Source organism: Pipistrellus hanaki, assembly GCF_964339955.1.
Source record: "Pipistrellus hanaki genome assembly, chromosome: 8".
In the NCBI taxonomy this organism is placed as follows: Eukaryota; Metazoa; Chordata; class Mammalia; order Chiroptera; family Vespertilionidae; genus Pipistrellus; species Pipistrellus hanaki.
Window position 1 is genome coordinate 59899993 of NC_140510.1, and position 20190 is coordinate 59920182.

The 20190-nt window shown below is 46.7% G+C and overlaps 1 protein-coding gene across 1 annotated transcript in view; it reads right to left on the bottom strand.

Annotated features, from left to right (window-relative positions):
* The window catches only part of CAB39 (calcium binding protein 39), a 71589-nt gene extending 69528 nt beyond the window's left edge, over positions 1-2061 (bottom strand). Inside the window, exon 1 of the mRNA XM_084891849.1 lies at positions 1687-2061. The gene's annotated coding sequence lies outside the window, so the exon portion shown is untranslated. The remainder of the gene's footprint in view (positions 1-1686) is intronic.
* Between the last annotated feature and the right edge of the window lie 18129 nt (positions 2062-20190).

The following is a 20190-nucleotide window of genomic DNA, read 5'->3' on the forward strand; positions in this document are numbered from 1 at the left end:
AAATTTTCCACTACTCTGGTTTCTCTTCAGATCATACAAATCTTTCGCCTTTTAAAAAACTTTCCAGTAAGTATTTCCTGCATTTAACAACTTTTTTTTTATTGAAAAAAGTTGATGTTTACTTGTCATATAAGCAAACAACAAATACCTGCTTACAAAACTAACACAGGTTCTAAACTGTTTCCATAGATTCTAGACTTCAAAGACAGCTAATTAATTGCTAGTAATGTTTTTTAAATGTATGAAATAAAGCTAGAGAATTTTGTTTCTGGCTCTCCTATAAAGATTTTCAGAACTAAAAAGAAAGAAATTTTACCTTTCTATAAAAAAGGTTCCATGTCCAACTTTCTATCCCAGAATGTTAGCAACAATTTGATTTTTAAAATAATCAATTTAGATTGCTTTGCACAAATGTCATCTCAAAGAAGTTATGTTCAGGTCAGTAATTTCAAAGTGCAGACACCTAATACACATGCAAGAAGTGCTGATGCATTTTAGTGAACTGCACCAACAGAAACACCTTGTGTGGAGATGCGTTTATTTTAAACACATCCTTCCACTACTTCTTAAGTGCCTGATATCTAATGAAGCTTTTTGCAAAAGGTACTCAGCTTAGACTGGACTTTCTTAAAATCTGGGAAGCTGTCAAAATGGACCTCAAACTGTATTCTATTCAAGTCACAGAATGCCAACTCTTTACTGGGCCTCCTTCTCCCCCTTTCTTTCACAAGAGCGCCTTTAATACCCCCTAACTTACATTTCCGGGCTCATGAGTCACTGAGAGATGCGCTCTAAGTTTCCTGTAGAATGCCATTCAAACAGCTCCTCTCCAGCATTCAAGGATCAAGTCCCCAAATACCTCTTTAGTACCCCCCCTAGCCCCCCCCCCCCACTTCCGACCAAGGTCCTGGGCAACAAAACGAATTATCCACTATTTCTACACAAGGCCTTTTTACCTTTGCCCTCCAGCTTCACCATCCCTTCTCTACACCCTTGTCCATTCTGCAACCCTCATTCCCAAATCCCATTAAAGCCTTGAAAGACACTCCCCTAGGCACAGCCTCGCCCAGGAAGCCTTCCAGATTTCGGCTAGGCGGAAGTTGACTGACCCGTCCCGTCTCCCCCGGATTCCTTTCTAGCACCTCGCAAGTTCTTTCATAAGACTTTATCGCCTCCTTCCTGGTATCGGATTATCTGTGTACTGCTCTTATCACCCACACCAGGGCGTCAGCGACTCGCGGGAGGAGACCGCGGGGCCAGGCTTCACCTTTGAATCCCTCCCTCCCGAGCGGGCACCCAGGGCGCCGGCACGCAGGCAGCGCGCTCGGGCGGGTTCAACCGAACTCGGGAACCAGTAGTAGTCAGTTAGGCATTTTCCCCGAAAGGAATACAGCACGGCGACCGTACCTGCCCCGGGATAACAGAAAGTTCACCGGGGGCCCGTGTTCGATGGGAGTGACAGCTGGCCCGGTCCGCACCGCCCTGCCCTCCGGCCAGGACGTCCCCACGCCGCCAGCCCCTGGGCGCGGCGTCGGCGAGCGCAGGAGGGAAGGCTCCGCGAGAGGCCGGGCCGCAGCGGCCCGAGAAAATGGAGGCAGCCCCGGGGCCGGTGACGGGCCGGGCAGGGCAGGCGGAAGCCGAGCCGGCGTCCGCGCCGCAAGCAGGGCAGGGCCCGGGGTCACTCACGGGGTTGGGCCGGGCGGCTCCCTCTCAGCCTCCGCGTCGTCGCCGTCCCCGTCCTCGGCCGCCGCCGCCGCCGCCGCCGCCTCGGGCTGCTCGTTCGGTCCCCGCGACACGGCTCGGGCGCTCGGCCCCTCCGTTGTCTTCCGCCGGCTCCTGCTCCCAGCGACGGGCTCCCGCGGCGGCGGCGGCTGCGCGGGCAGATGGCGGCCCTGGGGCTCCCGCGGCGGCCGCCTCACTGCTGTGCTCGATCGCCTGGGCTGCGGCTGCAGCTGCAGAGCCGGCGCCGCCTTTGCCTTCGCCCGGCTCCCGGAGTCTCGGTCTCCCCCAGGCCGCGCCGCTCCCCGTTCCCGGACAGAGCCCGGCTTTGACGTGCGCACTGCGCAGCCGCCGAGGGCGCGACGTCGGGCGGCGCCGCAACGCCCCCTTCGGCCTCCGACGCCCCCTGGCGACCGGGCGGACTCAGCGCCGGAGCCCCTGGCCAGGGTGAAGAAGGGTAGAGAAATGCAGAAGCTGAGAATAGGGACTTCCTCTTCTTTTATCTGCCACTTAAATATTGGTGCTCATCCCCTTTTTCTGTGTGAGGACGGTTCTTGGAGGAATCTCACGCTCACTTTCCACAACCACTTCCTCAACTCTTAACAGAGCTTTATTTCTGCTAAAGACCAAGAGCCGACTTTGTGTAGATTGAAACAGTCATCCTTGTGAGGGACAGATAATTCTCATTTTAGCGTCCTCTGAAAGAGAGGGTGGACAGTGATAGAATGATCCAGATTAATAGGATTCAACAGCCTGGATTTAAACCCCAGCTCTGCCGTTAGTCTCCATGGGCTATTTCCTGTCCCTGTGTCTGGGTTTTTCACACACATGTATAAGAATAGAGGAACATAGGCTTATGAGTATGAAGGAGAAAAGGCATTGCAGACAGCAGAGTCTGGAACATAGAAATGTTGTATATGTTTACTTTTGTTTGTTTGTTTGTTTCTTTTTTTTTTTTTGTAGTTGGACAGGAGTTTTGAGCATCTACTATGTGACAGGCACATTTCCAGGTGGTGGGACAGTAAACAAAACATTCAAATATATATGACATTGGATGATTTTCAGTGCTATGGAGAAAAGCAACACAGGCCAAGGGAGGGAGAGAGTATTATTTATAGCTCTCCTGTACAGGTAGCTGCTACATAAAAAAGAGCATGTTGTGCCCTATGTGCATGGAAAGGCAGAGGGAACAGCAAAGACCAAGGCCCTGAGGTGGGATGCCATAGACCCCAGCCAGGTAAGATCCCTGAGGGTGGGAAGAGAGCAGAGATGACCAGAGAACAGGAACCATATAGGCTGAAATGAGACTCCTGTTGTTCACACTCTGAATGAGATGGAAAGCTATTTGGAGGGTTTTGAGCAAAGAAAGGATGTGGTCTGACATTTTAAAAGGACCACTCTGGTTGTGCTGTGAAGACCAGTCTGAAGGGCATGAGGCTTCAGCTGGTAAACCTGCTAGAAAACTTTTGAAATAATCCAGTTGACAGAAGACAGGCTCCATCCAAGAGTCAAGAATGGTTGAGTTCTAAAGGCATTTAAAAGGTAGAGTTGCCGAAACCAGTTTGGCTCAGTGGATAGAGCGTAGGTCTGTGGACTGAAAGGTCCCAGGTTCAATTCTGGTCAAGGGCATGTACATTGGTTTCGGGGCACATCCCCGGTGGGGGGTGTGCAGGAGGCAGCTAGTAGATGTTTCTCTCTCATGGATGTTTCTGGCTTTCTGTTCCTCTCTCTTCCTTTCTGTAAACAATCAATAAAGGATATTTAAAAAAAAAAAAAATATATATATATATATATATATATATATATATATATATATATTAAAATGGTAGAGTGGGCAGAATTTTATTTCTAAGGGTTTGTTTGTTATTATTTTATTAAGCATCTGGAAATTACAATTTGGTAAAATGGGGAAAACAAACAGAAGCAGATGTTAAGAGAAGAAATCGGGAATACATTTGGGGGCATATTAGCTTTGAACTGCCTGTTAGACACCCAAGCTGGAAGGTGGATATAGAAGCTGGGGTTTAGAGGAGAGGTCTGGGCTGGAGATAGAATTTTGGGATTTCTCAGGGCAAGTAAAATCTCAAGACTCAATGGGACAATCTAGGGAGTGAGTTAATAAAGGGCAAAGCCAAGGAAGAGCAGAAAGCCCCCAATACTTGAGAGTTCAGGGAGATGACAAGGAACCAGCAAAAGCTGCTGAAGAAAGAGCCAGGGTGGCAGGAAAAGACACAGGAGATCAAGGGATGGAGGATGGATCAATGACACTGATTCTGGCTAATAGTTCAATCAAGGTTGCTATTGGTGATTGGCCATTAGCGTCGGGATCATAGAGGTAACTAGTGGCCCTTGGCGGGAGCTGTTCCAGCAGAGGTGGGTGGAAAAGCCTGACTGGAGTGGTCTCTAGAAAGAACGGGGCTCTAGAAAGAGAGAACATGAGTGTAGAGGACTTTTTCATGAAGTTTTATTCTAAAGAGGAGCAGAGAAATGAGGTGGTAGCTGGAAAAAAATATAGGGTCAACGGCATGTTTGTTTGCTTGTTTTCTTTCTCTGTGTTTTTTTTTTTTTTTTTTTTAATTTTTTAAATTTAGGATGGGAAGCAACATCATCAGCTCAGAGCCTGGAGGGGAGGAGCTGTTGGAAGTTTGAGGGAGGAGTGAAGCAGGAAGGGTCAGCAGGGTTATTCTGTGTTTTTCACCAGCCACAGGTTACTGGGAAGGCGTTGTGTTCAACCAGGGTTATTTTTGTTAGGGAACTCCATGGAGAGAGAAAAAGCAAAGGAAGGAGAGAGTGCATACAAGAAAGTAATAATAGTAATGGCCGACTATTGAATCCAAGCCAGATAGGAGGCAGTGAGGAAATGGGGGTGGAGGTGCAGGCAGTAGGAGGGAGACATTCTGTAGGAGTTGGAGGACCCATGAAAGGGTGGGTGAAAGGATTGTTGAACCAGCACAGTTCCTGGAGTGAGCTGGAATGAGGGAAGTGCTGGCTGGAGAGCCAGGTTGCTTACACGGATGTGAGGGAAGGAGCAGTTTTCAGTAAATGACAAGGCCTGGGGCAGCGTCTCAAACTATAATGTCCACACAATTAGCTTAATTACTGAGGCCTCCTGTTGAGATGCAGATAGTGATTCCATTGGTCTGGGAAGAGGGTGGGAGGGTGCCGATTATTCTTGTTCTTCTTATAATCTTGATACAAAACCTCAATAAAGCAATTGACACAAAAAGAAAACTAGACTATATTGCTAGTAAATACATAGGGAAAACCTAACTAAAGAGTTTGAAAAATAAGTGAAATATCAGCATGTTAAAAGTAAAGTCCATCCCAACCACAGACAATTATCTCAAGTGTATTAGAAGCTGTTAGAAAAGCCCTAGTCGTGTAGGCCAGAGAGAAGTCAGCTGACAAAAAGTCCTGAACAGGCTGGTCCCCGACCTGCTCTTGGCTTCTTTCCAGTAACCATGGCAGGTAGGTGCCAGGCACTCCTGAGAGGCGGACTGAAAGTTTTATCTAATTTTGAGACTTTGTTCAATAAGGACTTTATCCCTACATCTTTCTTTCCATTTTTCTTTCTTTCTTTCTTTCTTTCTTTCTTTTCTTTTTCTTTTCTTTTCTTTCTTTTTTTTTTTTTTTTAAGATAGGAGTCCTCTTTTATTGTGATCCCAAATGGAGGCCTTGATTGTGCTGACATCCCACAAAAACAAGTCAAGACCCAATTTCTCACAGAATGAGTGACTGCATCGGGGTGGATAACCCCATATGCAAGTTTTTTATGCCTTTACTGAAAGGTCAGAGCAGGTTTCCAGCAAGACAGCAGAAATTTCTGCAGCAGGAACAATTTCTGAAGCCAAAGCAGAAGAAGCCCTGTCATTTGACCACTTAAATTTACCCGTTCTTCTTTCCAATGGGCTCTCTGAAAGCCCATTCGATGGAGGCACAACCTCTTTCTGGGAAATTCCTCCAATTCTTTACCTTTTTTTTTTTTTTTAAATATATTTTATTGATTTTTTACAGAGAGGAAGAGAGAGGGATAGAGTTAGAAACATCAATGAGATAGAATCATCGATTAGCTGCCTCTTGCACACCCCCTACTGGGAATGTGCCCGCAACCAAGGTACATGCCCTTGACCGGAATCAAACCTGGGACCTTTCAGTTCACAGGCTGACACTCTATCCACTGAGCCAAACTGGTTTCGGCACCTCTTTACCTTGAAACCCTCTTCACAGAGGCACTTCAACTCTCCTGTGCCGAGTCCATAGATCTCAGGGTCAGAAGGCAGGGTCGCCATTCTCCGGAGTCATGGTTGGGCTTGTATAAATCTTCCTTCCTCTCCTCCACTGAAGCTGGGTCATGAGATGAAGGCACCTCCCTTCCTTAATCACACCACCTGTGAAAAGACTTTGGAGCCTGACTCACAGCTTCCCTCCTACTCCACTCCATACCTAACTTCTCCTTGGCAACATAAGTACCACTCATCTCATGTGTTGGATCATAGTTCCCTCCTATTCTCCGCTCCAGTGACCTTCACTTCCACTCCCCTTCAACAATCACTCGGGTAGCCCCACTCGGGGTCTCTCAGTCGCCACAACCGTACCTTTGAAGCTTGAACTTTATAACTCTTCTGTTTAATTGCTCCTCCCATCTACCCACCCTTCCCATAGCCTCATACCCACCAAACCTGCTCTAAAGCTCATTGAAACTTTGTTTACTCAACAAATACTTTCTGAGAGCACATAATTACTGAGCACAAGCAGTGGGAATGAGACAATGAGAAACTCAATGAGCCTGTAGTCCAGGCAATACTAAAGAGTGAGACATGAAGCATGAATAAGATTTAGCCAGTTGAAGATGAGGAGAAATGCTCAAGCAAAACCATTCAAGTAGCACCCAAAACCAGAAAGCACAGTGAATTTGGGGAAGTGCTCATTTCCTCCAATCTGTAGAGCTTAGAGGAGGAGAATTTCTATTGCTATCACCTCTCCCCCCAGCTTTATTGAGATATAACTAACATATAACATATATAAGTTTAAGGTGTACAATATAATGATTAGATACATGTTTTAAAAAATTATTTACTGACTTTAGAAAGAGGAAGGGGGAGAGAGATAGAGAGGAAGAGAGAGAAACATAGATTTGTTTTTCCACTTATTAATGAATTCATTGGTTGATTCTTGTATATGACCTGACCAGGGATCAAGCTTGCAACCTTGGTGTATCAGGACAACACTCTAAGCAACTGAGCTACCCGGCTAGGGCTAGATACATGTTCATTTTGCAAAATGATTACCATAGTGAGATTAGTTAATACTTTCATCTCCTCACATAATTTTGATTTTGTGTGTATGTGTGTGGTGATATCATTTAAGATCTACCCTAATAATTTTTTTAAAAATATTTTTTATTGATTTTGTACAGAGAGGAAGGGAGAGAGATAGAGAGCTAGAAACATCGATGAGAGAGAGTCATTGATCAGCTGCCTCTTGCACACCCCCTACTAGGGATGTGCCCGCAACCAAGGTACATGCCCTAGACCGGAATCGAACCCGGGTCCCTTCAGTCCCCAAGCCAACGCTCTACATTGAGCCAAACCGGTTTCGGCTACTCTAATAATTTTCAATTGTCCTATATAATAAAAGTCCAGCAACCATAACTGTGTAATGACCAGAACGACCAATTGACCAGTCTCTATGAGGTGCATTTACCATCTCTTTGTCCCTCCCCCCAGCCTGCAGGCTCCAATTGCTGGATAGCCAATGGGGAACCATGGGGAACTGGGGTGGGTGGCAGTGGGGCAGGACTGGCGAGCAGGCAGAAGGCAGACCTCTTGGTCCTTCCCCCACAGCTCACAGGCTCTGTTCACCCAGATGGCAAATGGGGAACCACGGGGAACCAGAGTGGGTGGCGGTAATGGGGCAGGACTAGGGACTGGCAAGCAAGCAGAAGATGACCCTGATTGCAGGCTAGGCCTAGGGACTCTACCCATGCATGATCTCATGTGCTTGTCCTCTAATCTATATAATAAAAGCCTAAGTGACTATTACAGCAGAACAACCAGAATGACTGGTCACTGTGATGAGCACTGGTGGTCAGTACACTCCCACAGGGGGGCAGCCTCTCAGCCAGAAGTCAGGTTCACAGCTGGTGAGCACAGTAGTAGTGGCAGGAGTGTCTCTTGCCTCTTCAGCAGCTAAGGAGCAGCGAGTTGAGTGCTAAGGAGCCTGCTGCTAAGGAGCAGTGAGCCATAATGAGCTGAGTGGTAAGGAGTGATCAGGCGGGTGGTAAGGAGTGAGGGATTCCAGATTGGGGATCGGGCCTAAGTCAGCAAGCAGCCAGACATCCCTCGAGGGGTCCCAAACTGTGAGAGGGCAGGCCGAGCTGAGGGATTCAGCATCACCACCAGTGCACAAATTTCATGCACCAGACCTCTAATATAAAATATAGTCATCATGCTGAATATTAGATCCCTGGAACTTATTTATCTTATAGCTGGGAATTTGTATCTTTTGATCAGACATCTTCCCATTTTCTCTACTTACTGCTATTGGCAACCGCCATTCTGTTATTTTTATGAGCTCAGCTCTTTTAGATCTGCATATAAATGAGAACATATAGTATTTGTCTTTCTCTGTAGAGCTTATTTCACTTAGCAGAATGCCTTCAAGGTCCATCCATACTGTCACTAATAGCAGGATTGAGGAGGGGAGTTGGCAGAGGTAAGGTTGGAGAGATGAGCAAAAGTCCAATAATGAAAAGCCATTTCATCCATGTTGAGGAGGCTGAGTTTCAATATGAAGACAGTGAAAAGAGGTTGGATGAAGTGGACATTGAAACTAAGCCATGGAAGGACAAACTTAGATGTGTACTTTAGATTTAGAAATGCCATTCTCATCCTGTGTGCCACATGGATGAGAAGAAGGCCTGATCAGTGGTAGTGGGGTCAGTAGGAGGCAATGCCATCCTGGCAAGAGATAATGGGGCCTGAGCTAGGACTATGGCAGGGGCATGGGCAAGAATGAAATAATTAGAAAGAAAGTATATATTGATAGAAGGCAGAATTTGGTGATTTGATGCATGTATATGGTAGGAAAGAATGAAGAATATGGCATGGAAACCAGGCTTTTGGAGAGTATGGCTAGTTAGTTAGTTAGATGAATATCATCTAGGAGCAATCAGAAGATAGGGGGGAAAACAGGAGAAGGTTATGTCCCACATGCACATTTCCAGAGAAAGAATAGTTTAGTGATGCAATAGGATCAAGTAATACCAAGGTTTGAAGTTATCAGTTAGATGTGGCAACAAGAGCATTTTAGTGATTTGGAAAGAGCTGTACCAAAGGAGTAATGGGTGAAGAAACACTGGGATGGCAGTGGGTTTAGGTGTAAGAGATTTGAAATAATGTGCATAGATTGTATTTTCAAGACAGGAAAGTGGAAAGGAATGCCTGGTGAAGAGAGGATCTACAAGATAGCTGAGACTGAGGCATGTTTAGATACCGATCGGGTCTGGCCGATGTTGCTCAATGGTTGAGCATCAACCCACGAACCAGGAGATTTTGGTTCCATTCCTGGTCAGGGTACATGCCTGGGTTTCGGGCTCAATCCCCAGTAGGGGGTGTGTGCAGGAGGCATTCAATTGATGTTTGTACCTTTATCTCCCTCTCCTTTCCTCTCTCAGAAAAAAAAGAAAAGAAAAATTTGAATTATTTCTCTTGCCTTGTCCAATGGTCAATCCTTACCAAATTTTCAATTCTCCTAGCTTTCTTTAATATACAACTCCAATCCTCCAATCCAATGTTTTAATTTTTTCTTTCACTCATCTGACTAGGCATCACCAAGAACTAAAACTTGATTGCTCAGATCCCTATCAGACTCCAGGCTGCTTTGCCTTTCCCTCCGAATTTAAGAAGCACCGAGAGCTGAAGGCTGGTGATTTGTCATTGACCTTGAAGGAACCAACACCACAGCAGACCATGCCCAAGGTTGGAATTCTCCCTGGACAAGCTGCTGCTGGACCACTAAGGAAGTCCAACAAGATGGGTCATGCATGCTCTCTATGAGGGATAACAAGACTATGCACAGCATCACCAAGAGCATAGACATCTTAGCTTCAAGGAATTCAAGAAGGTTCTGTAAGTAAGTCTCATTTCCATCTTTCCTCATGACAACCATTAGACTCTAAGATGAGTCCCTTGTTTACCTTCCTCTAGAAAACCCCAGGTTCCTTTCCTTTTCTGTGAGATGTTCCTCATTAATGGCTGTTCTCCTTATTGCAGTAGCTTGAATAAAATCATCTCCTTAATGACCTGGTGAAATTTGTGCTCCAAGGAGGACCTCTCCTGGATGGCACCCAGCAAGTCACCCCGACTTGTCCTGACAAGCGTCTGTTCCCTGAGGCTCTGTTCAGCTGTCCAGTGACTTACCCCTGTGGACAATCACCATCTTAACAGCTCAAGACATGAGTAAACTGGCAACCTGGCCCCAGCTCTGATTCTGGGAGGTCCTATTTTAGCTGGAGCTCCCAGTTTTCCTTCATTATAAAGGCAGCAGTCCTGCCTGGCCTGCATGGCTCAGTGGTTGAGCATAGGCCTATGAACCAGTAAGTCTCGGTTCGGTTCCCAGTCAGGACACATGCCCAGGTTGTGAAGTCGATCCCCCATGAGGGGAGGGCAGGAGGCAACCAATCAATGATTCTCTCTCATCATTGATGTTTCTATTTCTCCCTGTCCCTTCCTCTCTGAAATCAATACAAATACATATTTTTAAAAAAGACAACAGTCCTGGTGGGTGCGGTCAAAAACATGCTAATGACTCTCTGTAGTAAAGTTTCTTCTGGATTGTCATGGTTGAAAGACCTGAGCTTTAAAAGATGAATATACTCATTCAGCTATGCTTCTAGTGTTGTTACTGTCATAACTAGCTAGAGAATATTAAAGTAGGAAGAGAGAAAAGGGGAGGCCAGACATTTTAAGACATTATAAGCATTGCCCCAGTGTCTGAGGAACAGTACATGAGGTACACAAAGTGAGTTGGAGATGACCCAGATCAAATCCATCAAGCTGAAACTTGATTTCCTCTAGGCAATTTCACCAGGAATCTGCAACTTCATGCTCCACAGGCTTCAATACAGGCATAGTTGACTGAAGGGTGACTAGGGACCTCTGGCAACACGAGCCCTTGCTAACCTTCTGGAAGAAGAAGGATTTAGGGGTCAGGGGAATGGGATGAGGCACCAGAGACACACTCAAGCAGTGGCCTTGGCTGGAATCCAACCTTCTCAAGATTCTGCTACAGTTGGAAGAGAGCCCAGGGAAGCTGCCACCCACTGCTTCCAGAAAGGATTGTTCACACCTAGAATGGTACAGAAGACAGGTTCTCTCCAGTCCAGGTGTGGTCCAGATGACAGCATGCCCTGGCATATGCCCGGACTAGTGTAGCTAGGATGTAGGGGATGGACTTGGTACCTGGCCACCACTTGCCAGCAGGGCCCCCAAGAAGGAGCTGCAATATCTCTGGCTATCTTAGGATCGATGCAGAAGATTTTATTTCTATTGCCACAGTGTCTGAGGAACAGTACATGAGGTACACAAAGTGTGTTGGAGATGACCCAGATCAAATCCATCAAGCTGAAACTTGATTTCCTCTCAACGGAGGATCCATGTGTCTAGTCACAATTTCAGCGCAGTTTCTGCAAATCCTAATGCATCCAGCCATGCTGATTGCACATTCACAGCACGCTCTACTAGCCACCTCCCGGACCATTCACATAAATCGCCAGGCACTTCTCCAACAGCCCCGGGCATAGGGACTGACCATGCTGTAAGCAAAGTTTCAAATTAAAAGCTATAAAATCACTTTCAAAATGTATAAAATGCAAACAACATAACATTTTTATTAGAAGTGTTTATAGTTTGTAGATATGAGTTGATCACAGGTGTTCAGTAGACCAAGCCTATTTTATGCTGATCATACCACAAACCACCCCAGAGCACTGGCTAGGTTATGGGTAGATGAGATACCTCTAAAAACAAAATCCCATCCCATTCTCCAAAAATTATTGTATGTCCCTGATTGAAATTACCAAGCAAATTAACCCTAACACTATGGGATGTTTTCAAATAAAAATTACCTTAAAACCAGCCCGATTTCTATCTCAGCTTTGAAATGTAAGTTTCACCACTGACTGCTTTAACAAAAATTATCTCTAAAGAAGTCATCTTGATTAAATTAAAGGACAAATTACATAATGGAAAATATTTATAAACATGTTGCTATTTGCCAAGCTATCTTATGATCAAAAACTCAGTTCTGAATTTTTATAGGATCTTTATTTTTTTTAATGTAAATTTGCTATACAACTTTATACCTTCGCTTAGCAGAACTGGACACACTTACCTAATCGTACACTGAATCGTACACAAAACTAAGCATCTTTAGGTTTGCTCTCTTCTGCCATAGAGTTAAATAACATTTGTCGATTCTATTCCCAAAATAATCCTATCTAATAATGAGGGAATATGCTAATTGACTGTCACACCTTCAAAGATGGTGGTGCTCACAGCCATAAGATGGTGGCGCCCAGTCCCCTCAGCCAGGGTGATAGGCACAGGGCATGCCATGGCCCACTTCCAGGCAGGTCCAGCCACTCTGTGTGCCTGCCTCTGGAGTCCCCACTCCCCTCAGACCCCCAGCTGCCCAGGGCTGGCCCGAGGCACAGGCAAGCCTTAGATGGTGGCTGCCCAGCCACCCAGGGCCACCCAAGGTTCAGGTAACCAGGGCTGGCCAAGGCTTGTGCAGCATCAGAGGTGTAATGGGGCACTGCCTTCCCCTGATTGCTGGGTCGCCTCCAGCCCCTGAGGGTTCCCAAATTGTGAGAGGGGGCAGGCCGGGCAGAGGGCCCCCCTCCAGTGCATGAATTTTCATGCTCTTGGCCTCTAGTTCATTAATAATTCCCTTTCCTTAAAATAATGTTCTGAGTTGATACTTAGCCAAGTTTCTTTGTAAGCTTATTTTTTAATGTCCTTCCCTGATTCTTATCATTTTGATCTGAAAAAGCCATTTGACATCCTATAGAAGTTCTCCAGATCAATACAAATCAAACCCTGATTTGCCTTTAAACATTATCCCACTCCATTAAGAAATTAAATCCTTAAGGGGCATATATGGTGGTGGGGGGGAAAAAAGAAAAGAAAATAAATCCTTTTATAAAAAGCACTTCAAAAACTGAACTAAACTTTCAAGAGTTAAACTCAAGTACAAATATCCAGATAGTCACACACTAAGACAACTTCAACAATTCTGATTAATGCAATTCAAATAGAGCAAATCACTGTGGTGGGGGTGGGGTGGGCTGGAGGTGGAGTTGGGGGTGAGGATGGACAGCAATGGGGAGGAGCTGGATCTAAACCAGGGATACATTTGGGCATTCTTTCCTAACGAGGTTCCTTCATTTCTTTCCAAATCAGTGGGGAGCTTTGCACCAAACAAAGGTCTCTATCTTTTCAGTGAAAAAGAAAAGCTTTATATTTTCAACTTCCAACTTTATAATAATCAAAGTTCATGGCTTCTAGACTCTTCCAGCCTCTGGTTCTCTGAGGCTAAGGATTATTTGTTATCCTGGATGTTCTTTGCTCCTTGCTGAGTCATCCATGAGGCCTGATCTTGCATTCGGGCTCGCTGCCTTTCCCCGGCTTGGAGCCAGCATCTCCTACAGTTCAATTGTGATTGTACAGTTCCAATGAAGTCATCAGTTAATATTCCGGTTCTAACCTACTTCTCTTGGTGTTCTCTCTTTTCCCCGTTCTTCTGCGCCCCCTCATCTAGCTTTTATTCCAGTCCCACCTGCAAAATTAGCTCATTTCACCCAACAGGTCATGCAAGGGCACTTCCTAAAGCCCATAATGACAGTTGTACCGAGTCTGAGGATAGAAATCAAGCAATTCACAAAGAGTCTGAAGACTGTTTTTCTTTTTATATCATGAAATAATAAGTTTAAAATAGCAATTATTTTGAGACTCTACTATGCCCAGGTCCTATGCCAGAGGCATTACCTACGTTAATAGCTGATATTAAAACAAAAGGGAAATACTGCATTTTATCAAATATAGGACACTTGGGTTGTAGTACTCATAGCTACATGTTGCAATGTTAAGAAAAAAGCACTCTGTAAACAATATTATAACCTGCCATTGATTGCAAATTGCACCATCATTTCAGAGATGTTAAAATGTGAAAAGAAAGGGCAACTTAGACTTGATGATGAAGAATTAATTTTACAGACAAGGAAGCTGAAGTTTAGAGAAGCGGGGTTCTGTGGCCATGGAGCTAGAGAGAGGCAGAGCTGGGTTTTAAATGCGTCCAGAGTCCACCACCTTTCCAGAGGTTCGAAGCCTTTTTTCCTGAGTAGTGCCTTTTTCCTTTGCCTGTCTGTTCTCAGGCAACGGTGTCTAAGCCCTCTGTCCTGGAAAACAGGCTCCCTTCAGTTACCAGACAGCTAACAGAGCTAAAACAACTGCCTTTTTAAGATCGCTTCCCCTCTTCGTGGGCCTAATTATAGAGACTGCAGATTCTGCTGCTGCTGCGTTATTTTTGGCGGTGGTAGGGTCAGGGGGTTAGGAGTGGGTGTTGGTGATGGCTATCGACCTTCTCCTTCTCCCCACAGTTCTTGGCTTCCCTACTTCTTGCCCCAAGGCAGCTGAGGGAGGGCCACAGGGCTTGCAAGTGAATTAATAAAAGCTGGTTTATTAATGGAGGGCACTCCTCCACCCAAACACCTTGTGCTATCAGATCTTCTTGCTCTTTTCTGTCAAATGAGCTGCCCCTCAGATTGCTAAGTCAATTTTACCTCCTTCACCTCTGAATTGATGCTCTGTCTCTGGAAGTGAACCAATTGCTGAGCCCACTTGCCCGCTTACTCGGTTCAGTTATTCAGTATTTAGCGAACACCTACTACACACAGGTAATCTGAAGGTGACTGATAAACCAACGCACACATACAGTTTCTGCCCTAATGGGGTTCATAGCCTAAGGAAAAGGACACATGTCATTAAAGAAGCTTGTAAACAGCCCTAACCAGTTTGGCTCAGTGAATAGAGCATGGGCCTGTGGACTAAAGGGTCCCAGGTTCAATTCCAGTCCAGGGCATGTACCTTGGTCTCGGGCACATCCCCAGTAGGGGGTATGCAGGAGGCAGTTGATGGATGTTTCTAACTCTTGATCCTTTTCCCTTCCTCTCTGTAGGAAAATCAATAAAATATATTTTATAAAAAGAAGCTGGTAAATAAATGACAATTGTGATAAGAGGTTTTAGGAAGAGCTGTGGCAGAGATGGGCAGCACTCACCAAAAGTTCTGTGTGCTTCCCTACATTTCCCATCTCCCCTCCTTAGAGTTTGGGTTGGGGCCATGTGATTAATTTTGGCCAAGGACCTTGAGTGGATGTGATGTGGGTCACCTCCAGGGAGAGACTTTAAGAGCTGGTGTGTCTTTTTCAACCTTCTCTGCTCTGCCTTGATGACCTTGGGCACCGTGGAGAGGGTGTAGCTATGAGATGAAGGAAGGCTACCCAAGTCACATTGAACTTAACAATTAAGGGAAATAAACCGCTGTTGTGCTTGCTCACTGAGGCCTCAGGTTAGACCTCGTAGCAGCTGCAATTACCTTAACTAATACAGGATTATTTCCTGCGAGGGAACACGGAAAGAACTGACCAGGCAAAGGGCCAGGAGAGGCATCCTCATCCTTAGGAAAGTGATGCTTAGGCCAGGGTCCAAAGTAAGTGTGGGAGTTAGCCTGGGAGGAGCATTCTAGACTGACAGCTCATGTGAAGGCCCTGTGGTTAGAGGGTGTGTTTGAAGGAGTGGACAAAGGGCAGAGGGACAGGAGGAGCTCCGTCACATCCTGGCCACACACTGGGACACCACTGCTGCCCAGGTCCTCTGGACTGCCATGGGCTGCGGAACAGGTCACCTAGGTTTGAAATGAGAACAACTTTACCCTCCCATCTCCTTGGCCCTCACAGCCCATTAGAAGCCACTTGGGCAGTGTCTTGCCCATGGTTTGCCTCTATGTTACCTTAGTCTGTTCTGCTCAGAGGACCAGAGGGCCCTGAGGAGGGGGTGGGGGCAGGAGTCCTGGGAAGCTCTTACCCAGCATTGCTGGGAGACAAAACCTGAGTCTCAACTCTTGGGGACAGGGTAAGATTGCTCTCACAGCTCAGAGGACCTATTGCAGCAGATCTCATCGTTGCCTGACCAATGTCCTGTTCCCCCTTCTTCCCTGAATCCGGTTCCATGAGGCGGTGAGTCCAGGCTCAGGGTTTAACTCTATCATGACAGCCTTGTCTTCACTTCTCCTGCATTCAGGAAAGGCCACATGTCTTAGTTCTCTCAAGGAGACTAAGTGGGAATCTGCTAGGAGTGAGGAAGTGTTTTCTGGAAAAGCGTTTGCTTTCTTGATACCCCGGGACATACATGGCTGGTATCATCTTCCTTCCTTGACTGTAGATGTGATGGCTGGAGCAGGGGGAGTTATCTTTGAACCATGAGCAAAAATAGGTGACAGTGGCCATCCTGTCTTCAAAGCAATTGAACTATTAACAATATCTGTCCACTCTGGATTTACTATGTATACCCACCCCTTGCTCATGTAAACCACTGTAGTCACTTTCTGTTGCTTGCAGCTGAATGTCATTCTGACCTGAGATGCCTACCCAGGAGCCTAGCCTCAGATTTCTTTGCTTTCCTCAATTCTAGTGGCTCTTACCTCTGCTCCATTTTAGCACCATCTTACATTTTGATCCTTGACCTATTGTCACCTGGTGCCTGAAATACCTCATAAAACTGCTAATTTTCAGACCCAGACTCAGATCTCTTCTTGTTCCTGGGTTGACTGTAGAAGAAAGCTGCTCATTTACAAATGGAGAGTTATTCTGAACTCTCTTTGGAAAGGGTCAGGCTCCGCAGGCAAGCTCTCGATACTATTTCTTCCCAGTGTTCATCTTGGGATAAGCACTGCTACTGCTCCCACCATCCTGCTTTCCTTGTGTTTCACACAGACCTGCCCACCTTCCCAGATCTCCAGGAGGAGGCATCCCTCCTCAGGTTCAAGTCAGCTCCTCCCAAGTGCGCTGGATTGTGTTCCCTCTGATGCCGCCAGGACTTACTCCACCTACTCCCATCTCCCCCTGATGTCTTCAACCTCCCTCCCCTTCACCCAGAAACATACTCAAGCTTCCCTCTCCTCCAAAGCACCTTCCTTGGACCCTGTTCTTTTCCCTTTCCTTTGCCCTGAGCTTGATAAAAGAGCCATCTTCACTAGGAAATTCTATCCCTCCCCACTGCATTGCTCACCACCCCACAGCATTATGTCCCTACAGCTCCACTGTAACTACTTTAGTCTCCTGTGACTTCCAGATTATCAGGCCAACCGGATACAGCCCAGTCTTTATCTTTCTGGACTGCTTTATTGATCTGATACCCTCATTCTTGAGACTTCCCATTTCTTGGTTCCCAAGACAGCCTTCACCTGGTGCTCCTTCTATTCATCAACGATTCTTCAGAGACTCCTAGATAGAGGCTGGGGTCTTAAGATTCCAGTCTTGCTCTTTGGGGTTCTATACTCAGTTCAATGCTCTTCTCTCTCATACTGCCTCACTTCTCATCCACCTTAGTTTTCTATCACATCTATGCTGCCAATGCTCTGATAGATATCTTCAGCCCTGATACAGCATCTAAGGTTTAACATGTTTTCTTTTACCCATGGAATGCATCATTTACGGCTGACCAACCACCAAGCCCAAGTTCCTCAGTGTGAAATATGTGCCCTTAGGTCTTGGCTCCCGATCTTCAGTCTTACTCACTGTGTAGTCATCCCCAACTCGCAGGATGTCCCAGGGCATGCCACGATGCCTCATACCTCTACCTGTGATACATGCAGCCTGGAACTCCCTTCCGCTCCTTGCTTCTCAGCTTCATCTTACTCATCCTTGGTGCTCATCTTAGGCATCATCATTCTTATCCAGGAAGCTTCACTCGTCTGGTGTCCTCAGGCAGAGCCACATGCCCCTCTCCCAGGCATGCCTCCACAACTACATGTATCTCAGCATTCTCTCAAATGGCCAGACCCAGCCAGCCTGTCTGTCTGTCTCTCCTGTTCTCTCTCTCTTTTTCTTGCCCCCCCCCCCCACCTTTCCTTATCTCTGTCTTTGTCTCTCATAGCCTCCATCCCTCGGTCTTCCCTCTCTTGGCAGCCGGGGAGCTTTGCCTTGCGTGTGGCACTGACTCCAGCTCTGTGTTCTCCTCCAGCTGCAGTGTTCATGAGGCAGCTTCCAAGCAGCAGCAACACCTCTGGGACTCTGGGACTCACTTCCACATCCCAGGAGAAAAGGATTGGGCTATCTTGGATGAGGGATTATCTGTGGGGAAATTGGGGTTAGGAGCAGGAGAGGAATTTCTTGGAACACAGGGTGCCTATCTGAGCTGTGGCCTGGAAGGAAATGATTCTAATTTCTAGTATAACTGATTTTTAAAAAATAATGGAAATAAACTTCTAGAAAACAGCCCTAAAGCTGACCCTTTCCCCTGGTCCAGAGTCAGCCTCTTTGAGTGGATTATGGTTCTTATGAGGCTATCTGGGCAGGATTGACTTCTAGTACATCTGGCTGTTGATGCTGCATTGGGATTCAGACTTTCATAAAAAATCATTAGTTCTTTGCCCAAAGTCCCCTTTAAGGGCTGGCAGAAACAATATTGGCTCGATCCCCAAATTGCTTTCAAGAAGGGCTATGAAGGTTGTTTGGATGGTCCTGGAATCCCATGGAAGCCCTGCCTTGACTTTCTTGGGCCCTCACTCCTTGGAGACTGGTTGAATGATCTGGAGAGGAGAGGCATGGGTTCAGACACCCAAGGGCTCTCAAGGGGGAAGTGGCTGTGCATGTGGCAGGCCTGGTGGAGAGGACCATTCAGTAGGTACCCTGCTAGGCCTGAGGTCCAAAGAGAAACACAACCAAATGCCTGTCTTTCCGGAGCATGCAATGAAAGAGACACACCCATAAATGACCTCCCCCTGTCTCCTCACGTTTGCTGCTTTGTTTAATCCTCATAGAACTTCGAGTCTGACATGCCATGTAGTTTATTTTATTTATTTTCTGTCCCCCTTCCACATGCTCTAGAAAGCAGATTCCATGACGGCAGGGATTCTTTTGTTTCTTTTGTTCCTTGCCACATCCCTGGGACCTAGAACAGATGCATAGCAGGGACATAAATATTTGTGGAAGGAATGGATGAAGTTTAGAAGTCAAGTCTGTGCAGGGTGCCAGAGAAATCCATACTAGAAATTTGGAGATGGCTTTCTGCAGCGAGCGTGCCTAACCTGAATCTCTAAGCATCAACCAGGTGAACCCAGGTAGGAAGAGGAAAGAAGGCACCACAAGCAAAGACTCAAAAGGAAGGACCAGCATGGAATATGCCTGGACTGGCTGCCCTTAGTGCAGAAAGGCTGCTGGGTGTAGCTGTGGGCGGGGCCCAGGCAGCTGGGTACTGATCAGATGAAGTAGAGCTGAAGTTCCAGGTGCCCCAGTGTTGGGATTCAGTGTAGGACTAAGAGGGGGGCCATGGTGTCTGATGGCCTCTACCAGGAACCAAAACAGTCAAGCCCCTCTGCTGTCAATCACACTGGACCACAGAGCTGGGGACACTTTGAGACATGTGAGGATATTGGTCAGCAGACAGACAGAGGGGCTAGGACCTGGTAACAAGTGCCAGAGATGGCACAGGATTCCAAGTGTCAGTGAATGGGTGGAGACTTCAATCCAACTCCTGGCTTTGGCTGCCATTGCTACCGGGAAAGGCCCTGCTCAAGAAGAAGGTTTCCTTGTTCTCACCGGGGATGGAGCCACTGCTCCACTTTCAGCCCAGGCAGCAGAGGAGCCCCACCCTCGGCCTCCCAAGGTCTGAATGCCTTGCTAAGCCTTGGTTGCTAAAAGCCACTCTGGGAGCTCCTAGGCCATCTGCAGGCTGAGCCCCATATCCTAAGCTTTCATGTTGAACCTGGACCCTGAGTCCTGCCACTACCTGTTCTCATGGGAAAGTTTCCCCTTGAGGCCCTTCCTGCCACCAGTCCTCCTTTGGGGCAGTTTCATTTCATCAGAGATGCTCTTGTGGTGAAGTTCAAACACTCAGGGCCAGGGTGTGCGTTGCTTTTGTTCTGGGAGGCTTCCTGACCTCTATACAAATGTGCCCACTTGCTCCAGGCCAGCTCAGTAGAGCCAGGGGACAGAGTGGGGACCTTGAACACCATGGCCCCTGCATCCCTGGAGACTAATGCACCCCTGGCTCGCCCAACACAGCTCCCACTGGGGCAGAAGGTCCCTCTGAGGTAGGCTTGGAGCCTGCTCTTGGTTCCACCTTTAGTGCTTTGCTTATATCCCTCCCCCATTTTTTTCTAAGAAGCTCCTAATCTAGACTGACAGCTCTTC